Source organism: Tiliqua scincoides, chromosome 1, assembly GCF_035046505.1.
Source record: "Tiliqua scincoides isolate rTilSci1 chromosome 1, rTilSci1.hap2, whole genome shotgun sequence".
Taxonomy (NCBI): domain Eukaryota; kingdom Metazoa; phylum Chordata; class Lepidosauria; order Squamata; family Scincidae; genus Tiliqua; species Tiliqua scincoides.
In genome coordinates this window covers 53,516,472-53,523,427 of record NC_089821.1, presented here as the reverse complement: position 1 = coordinate 53,523,427, position 6,956 = coordinate 53,516,472, and positions in this window count along the sequence as shown.

The following is a 6,956-nucleotide window of genomic DNA, read 5'->3' as shown; positions in this document are numbered from 1 at the left end:
TGTAAACCACTGTATATTTACTGAAAATATTTCTGGCCCGCCTTTCAACTGTAGTCCTTGAGACCATTTCATTGTTTTAAATGATGGTACCAGAAAGTAACAATTATCATTATAAATTAAATAGAATTTATTAAAGCCCCACACAACACTATACATACACTGATAAACAATAACTGCAGCGGTAACCATCCCACTAACCTCAGAAGGTAAGGAAACTCACAGCAAGGCCTTGGGAGGTGTTAGCAATTGAGCAGGTTTGTATGGGAGTGATAGGGACTCTACACCTAACTCTGTGATAAGTTAGGGCCCAATCCTACCCAACATTCCGGCTCCAGTGTAACCACAATGCAGCCCCATGGTAAGGGAACATGTTCCCATACCTTGAGGAGACCCCAGTGACTGCCCCTCCACCACAAGATGCAGCGCACACCCTACTGGCACAACTGCACCAGCACTGAAAAATTGGATAGGATTGGGCCCTTAGTAAACCAAATCTAAGTCTTGTGCCCCATCACTCAAACGACAGATGTGCATAATTCGGAACCAGCGATTAGGTCCTTGTTTTCCGTGGAGACTGTTCATCTTCTTGGCTATCCATCATCTTGTATTTTCAGAGACCAATGAGAACAGTTGTTAATCAGGCTGCTAGGAAAACAAATATCTTGACTGTCAGTCAACATGGTGTTGTCCTGTCTATTTTGCTGCCAGTGGGCATGTAAGCTCCTGATTCACACAGATGAAAGTTGGATCAACCTTTAAACTCAGAAGTTTCACAGAGTTAACTGGAAAATACTTGGGGCCACCATATTACTGTGACCTGCTTGACCCAAAAACTGGACTTCCCCAATCCCAGCACCTCTGATTTAATTTGTAGTTTAGCACAATAAGTAACAAAAGAAAACCCAGCAAAAATGTTGGTCTTTTGGCTGGTTAATTTTTTTATTTTTAAGATCTCTATCTGCAGATATGGTGCTTTACATTGAAAAGAAAAAAATGAACACAACGGAACATTATTCAAACTGAAAAAGAAAAGCAAACAAACTGAATATGAAAAGAGAGAGTACAACATTTGCATTGCATTTGCCTTTGAGTTCATATTACTTATGGTTTCACTGCAATGAGACATATGGTCCAAAAAAATGTGTGCGTGTCAAAAATGGTTGGGGTTGTTACAAAGGGCTCCTTTTACGAGCCTCCTCGTTTGTCTGTACTGTGCCAAACATATTGTAGGTTAGACAGAAATAATAATTTGTGACTGGCTGGAAGAGATTTGGTATCAATTAGGGTGTATTAATAATCTTAAGCCAAATCTTGTTGGTTGAGGTGCTCTGGGTAAACTGATACAAAGGTATTTATTCAATTAACCTCTGTTGCACCATAAACACAAATGACAAATAGTTCAGTTTTCATTATCCAAACTTCCAATTATTTGCTATGTTCTCCCCTACCATGTGTAGTGCTTTTTCACACCTATGTGCTAGGAGCACTGATTATGAATACCTCTGACAGTATGAATATTTTAGATATTCTAAGTCCATTGAGATAAGGATGTAACACTGTCTCCAAAGGCCCTGTATGATGTCATAAGGTGTGTCTTCTGTAAGCATGTGTACAGGATTCTTGCACATATAGATCGTCCACAGTGGTGTGCATAAAGATCTGTGAATTGGAGTATTAATCCAGCACTAGCATGAGAAAAGGCCCAGAATCGACAATTTCAAACACCCTTTTAACCAGTCAAGGAAGGTTGTGGGGCAGAGGAGCTACTGTGGCTAGAAGTACCTCTTATGTTCCTACTACTCTGTAGCTTTACAGGTGGTTTGGCCGATAACTACAACACTAAGCCTCTACTACTGGAAGGAAACTGTCTCTGACTTTGCCAGCCAGGGAGGATCTTTGTCCTCTCTGGAATGTCATGCTTCCCTTTCAAGTGTTTTGTGTCCTCTGAGGCTGGTGAATCTGTCCCACAGTTTGAAAACCACATATCATTAGGGGTTATTCCTCTTAATAAACTGTATAGGCAGTTTATAAACTAGAGAAGCACAATATGTTGCATTTTGTTTGCTGGGAGACTTGATTTGGTAGCACACAAAGCCAATGGAAAGGTTTTTTTCCCCTCCAAGATGTTGACTAGTTACAGTGTTTTGTTGCAGCTGACAAAGGACAAGTGGTTACTACAGGTCAGTGCTGAGCTGAAATCAATTTGACCACCATCCCATTTGTATAGTCTATCCAGAAACACTTGGGAGGTGGTGGAAATGCCCCTGTAATATATGCTGTACTTGAAACCTGTTCTTTAGCACAGAGCAACAGTACTGACTATTTTGTTCTAATACAAACAAATCTATCTGAAAGAAAGTGGTAGTCACAGATGATGCTTTAAAAAAAATTGTGCGAGCTTCTGACTTAACATTATAGCATACAATAGTATAACAGTACTTATTTACATGCTTCCCATTTTGGAGGGATGCAACAATGTTATCTGTTCCTCACACTATCCCTGTGAGGTAGGTACAGGCATTTTTTTTTAAACTGGAGTGAAAGATGCAGAAAACTAGATCTTCTGCTGGTGTGAGCAAGTATAGCTCCTTGGACATGAAGGGCACCACTTAATTTTACATCAGCCAGCCAAAAGCCTAATTCCAGCAAGGGTGATCTGTGTGGAAAAGCAGATCTCCCGCACACATAGGCAATGTGAATGCAGGTGGAAATCTACATTCATATCCTATTGCAATTCTCAAGCCCCATCAGCATCTCAGGATGTAATTTGAGATGGGCATGGGGGTGCACATTTTTCTACAGAGCCACCACTGTTATGCACAACTAGTTATCCCTGACCAGAGCCCAAAAGGATCAGCTGCATCAGATACTGGCTGAGAGGCCATGCCTACCAAGGACCCAAGTAGCCAGACTGACCGCTGAACCTCACCACCAGTGGCAGCAGTAGTATGCCCAAGTCACCATCAAGAAGCAGGCAGAGGGTGCCACTGGGGGATGTCCCCACCCCAAGGCATGTGCAGGACCAAATCCAAGAGCATAATCTGCATGCAGAAGCAAGCGTGTAGACATGGAACCCGTGTTAGCAAATGTTTTTGTCTTACACAACTTGCTAAATTCAATATTTTTACCCCCTTTCCACTTGAATCCTAAATCCAGGACTATTCATAAGGAGCAATGTTTGGGGTGGGGGGTGGATTCCGATTCAGCTAGCAACAGAGTAAGGAGACTATGCCTGAGAATTTTTCCTTCAAATTTATTTCAGATCTGTAACAGACACACATGCCATCAAGTGACTTGCCATCTCATGACTGCCTACCACATATTAAACTTTTGGCTCTGTGGCCTAAGATTAAAGAAATAGATTAAAAGTGCTAAAATAAGCAAACACCACTTCTGAATAAGCAGAATGAGCTCTCTAGAGGTGAAGAAATCTAATTCGCCTCAGAGGAGGGTGGAAATGGTGCAATGGTCTATAGAAATTAGGTGCAAAGCTAAATACTTTTTTGCTTTCAGGATTTTTTTTCTTCCAGGAAAAAAGCAGTGTTTAAATGGTAATCAAAACTTTCATCCCAAAGTAAGTAGCTGGCATGTTAATCAGGACTGCATTTACTTTGGGAGCCAGAATTCAAGTAATCCATCTCTGCTTCTGCCAAAACAGAATTAAACTACCTCAAGCTGATAATGCTTTCCATTATATTGGCTCTTCTCCAATAATTCTGATGCACACAAAGCACTATCTTGGTCAGTGATTCAATAGTGTGCAAACAGTAACCCACCACAGTGTTAACCAAATGACAACATACTTGTAAAGCAATCAAAGGAATGCCATTTTACAATGCAATTATCCAGCAACTGTATGGTGACAGATAGTGCTTTTAAACTTAACTATTACTAGCATATTGCTTTTCTGAGTCTTGTCTAGAGCAGACAAAGTTAATCAAATATTCTTTAGAAAATATTCCTTTATACCAAGACTTCTTAGTAATCTCCATCCTCAGGTTTGCTTAGATCTGTACCATCCAAAAAAAAAACAAACTTCAGTTAATCTGAACTTGTATATTTATCCTCAATTGGCTCTTGCAGATCTAAAGACATTTACATACGAACTACTAGATCAGCAATTTTCAATCAGTTTGCTGTGGCACATTGGTGTGCCGCATAAGGTCCACAGGTGTGCCATGAGAGTTTGGAGCACAGTGGTTGAACACTGAAAAAATTCTTCTGGATTCTGCAGCTGTTTTGGGGGGAACTGTCTGTAGTGACAAATTGTCCCTCTTCTTCCACTGGGGCAGACAATTCATTACTGCAGACGGTTGATCTAAAAACAGAGCCATCAAACCCAGAAGAGCCTCCTGGAAGCTGGAAGTGACATCATAAGAGAAGAAGACCCATAGACGTCAGTGTTTTGAAAGAAGAAAAACATTGAAATTGCCGTACTAGATAAAGAACAGCCAGAGGATACTCTGTACGTCTACAACAAGGTTGGGGTCATGAGGGGGGCAGTAGATAAGCAGCGAATGCATAAAGCTGCCAACCAACTAAAGCCTGTTACTGCAGTTTCATCCTCAGTAGATACCATTCTTCTCTTGAATGAAGTGCTGCCAATATTATGGAACAGTATTATACATCCCTGTTATTTTAAACCAAGTTTCCCATTCAAGCTTACCAGCCTTTCAAATAGCATTACCAGAGTTATCAGTTTTTCTAGGATTACCCCTCCCCCTTTTCCCCATCTCTGCTCTAGATGCCTTTTAAGAGCAAAATGACAGGCAGAAATCCAACAGGTGGTAAAGCCACAGAAACTATGACGGAAGAATTGCAGTCATTTTTTTTCTATTTCTCAAATCTATGCTACCATTTCCATAATCAAGGTTTAATACCATTTCCGTAATCAAGTGCCTCCTCTGTTTTGCTCTCACTGCCCAGAATGGCTTGGAAGGGGAAGGGGAAGAGCCATTTGCGCAGTGCATTCACCTACAAGAACTTAGTGCTGTGACCCCCTCAGCTACACTACTGCCTGAAGAACAGAGAATTCCTAGAATCTATGAAGCCAGCATTTCAAAAAAGGGGTAGGAAATTAATGTTATGAGCAGCAAAAATAAAAAAGTTCCATTTCCCTGTTTTTAAACATTCTGGAAATCTCCACCTTCTACATCACACTGTTTAAAAATTCTTCACGAACAATTTGAAATAAACACAGTAATGAATAAAACAGCATAGCAATGGATTCAGGAGGAGCAGCTGGTGCCACTACAGTACCTCACTGTGGAAAAAAAGGATGCAACTCAGGCTCAGAGGGACCCATTAAAAAGCAAGTCACACAGTCACAAGCCAGCCATTCTCTCAGACAAGGCTTAAAGTGCTTCTTGCTTCAGTCAGTTTGTAAAGTGAAAATAAAACCTGCATTTGGTCAGAAGGCTCATTCACATTCCACGTGCCTCTCCTCCACGTTCTCTTTCATGTTAATTACAATCAGATGTTCACATTAACAGTATGAGAAGGACCCAAAGACAATTGAAAAGTAGGTATGAAAATGCTCTTTGTTCACTGCAAGTCAAGGCCAGGATACAAAAATCTTAATTTAGTACAATGACTCGGGGCCAGTGGTGTAGCAGTCCACTGCCAAGCTCAAAACGTTGCCCTGGAAGTGATGTCACAACAGGAAGTGACATCACGCCCGGGCTTTTAAAAAAGTGAAAATTGGGAGCAACCCACCACCTCCCCCACAGCAGCTCGCCACCCACTTGCTCTGCTGCCTCCCCTCAGTCAGTAGCATAGCTAAAGCATCTTATCTGCTACCTGGGGTCAAAGAAGATTTGTAGCCCCCAACACAGAAAAAATCAAATTTAATTAAGTAATTGAATAAAAAGTATGGCCCTTATCAGGCAGAGACACTGTGCTGGGGTGAAGAGGGATGGTTCTTCTCTCCTTGCTAAATATAAGAGGGGCACTACTTGAAAAAGTGCCTTTTTACCCAGTTAAGCAGGGGTAACTATTCTGATACATGGAAATGAGAGCTGACTCATATTAACACCTTATTGGTTTCATGATGTATCATGATAACATGTCAATAATATGTCATTGCCTCTCAGAACAATCAGTTTCATAGGTCAGTTTTGAGTTAAGAAAAATCTACTTTTTGTTCCATAAGGCACTTGTGTTTTCATTTTATGGTTAATTGGCCATAACTTTTGATATAGAATACAGATATTCCAAAGCAGTTTGTTTCATTGCATTCAGCATAACATTAACTTTCCAATGATATACAACATGATGGTATTATTCATACATACCAAGATTTTGGTCATTAGCATCAAGCTCAACTTGTTGCCCCCTTAAAGCTTGATGCCTGGTGCAATTGCTACCCCTCTGCACCCCCTTAGCTATGCCACTGTTCAGGGCCCAATCCTATCCAACTTTGCAGCTTCAGTGTAGCCACAACACAGCCCCGTGGGAAGGGAACATATGTTCCCATACCTTAAGAAGGCCCCAGTGACTGCCCCTCCACCACAGGATGCAGCACACATCCCATTGGCACAACTGCACCAGCGCTGGAAAATTGGCTAGGATTGGGCCCTCGGTCGCCTAATTTTCCTTGAATCTTATAAGTTTTAAAAATGTACGTTCACCAACTCCACAAGAGTTATGACTTCACAACATGTAAACCATTGTCTGGCGTGACGTGACCTACCAGTTAACTGAAAATTAGCAATGTAGCCTCCAGTCAGATTAAAAACTTCCAAAGCCTCACCCTAAAGCAAAACCTCTCTTTTGTTAAATTGCATCCACACCTTCAAGCATCTAATCAAACTGAGCCTTCATCAAAGGGATGCAAAAGGATAGACTGTCTATATAATGATCGAAGCTTTCTATCCTTACCAGAAGTTTAGGTAAGGATGTCACTCCAGACCTGCTATTTTCAACCATTGCATATTGGTATGCTGTGAATGATCTGC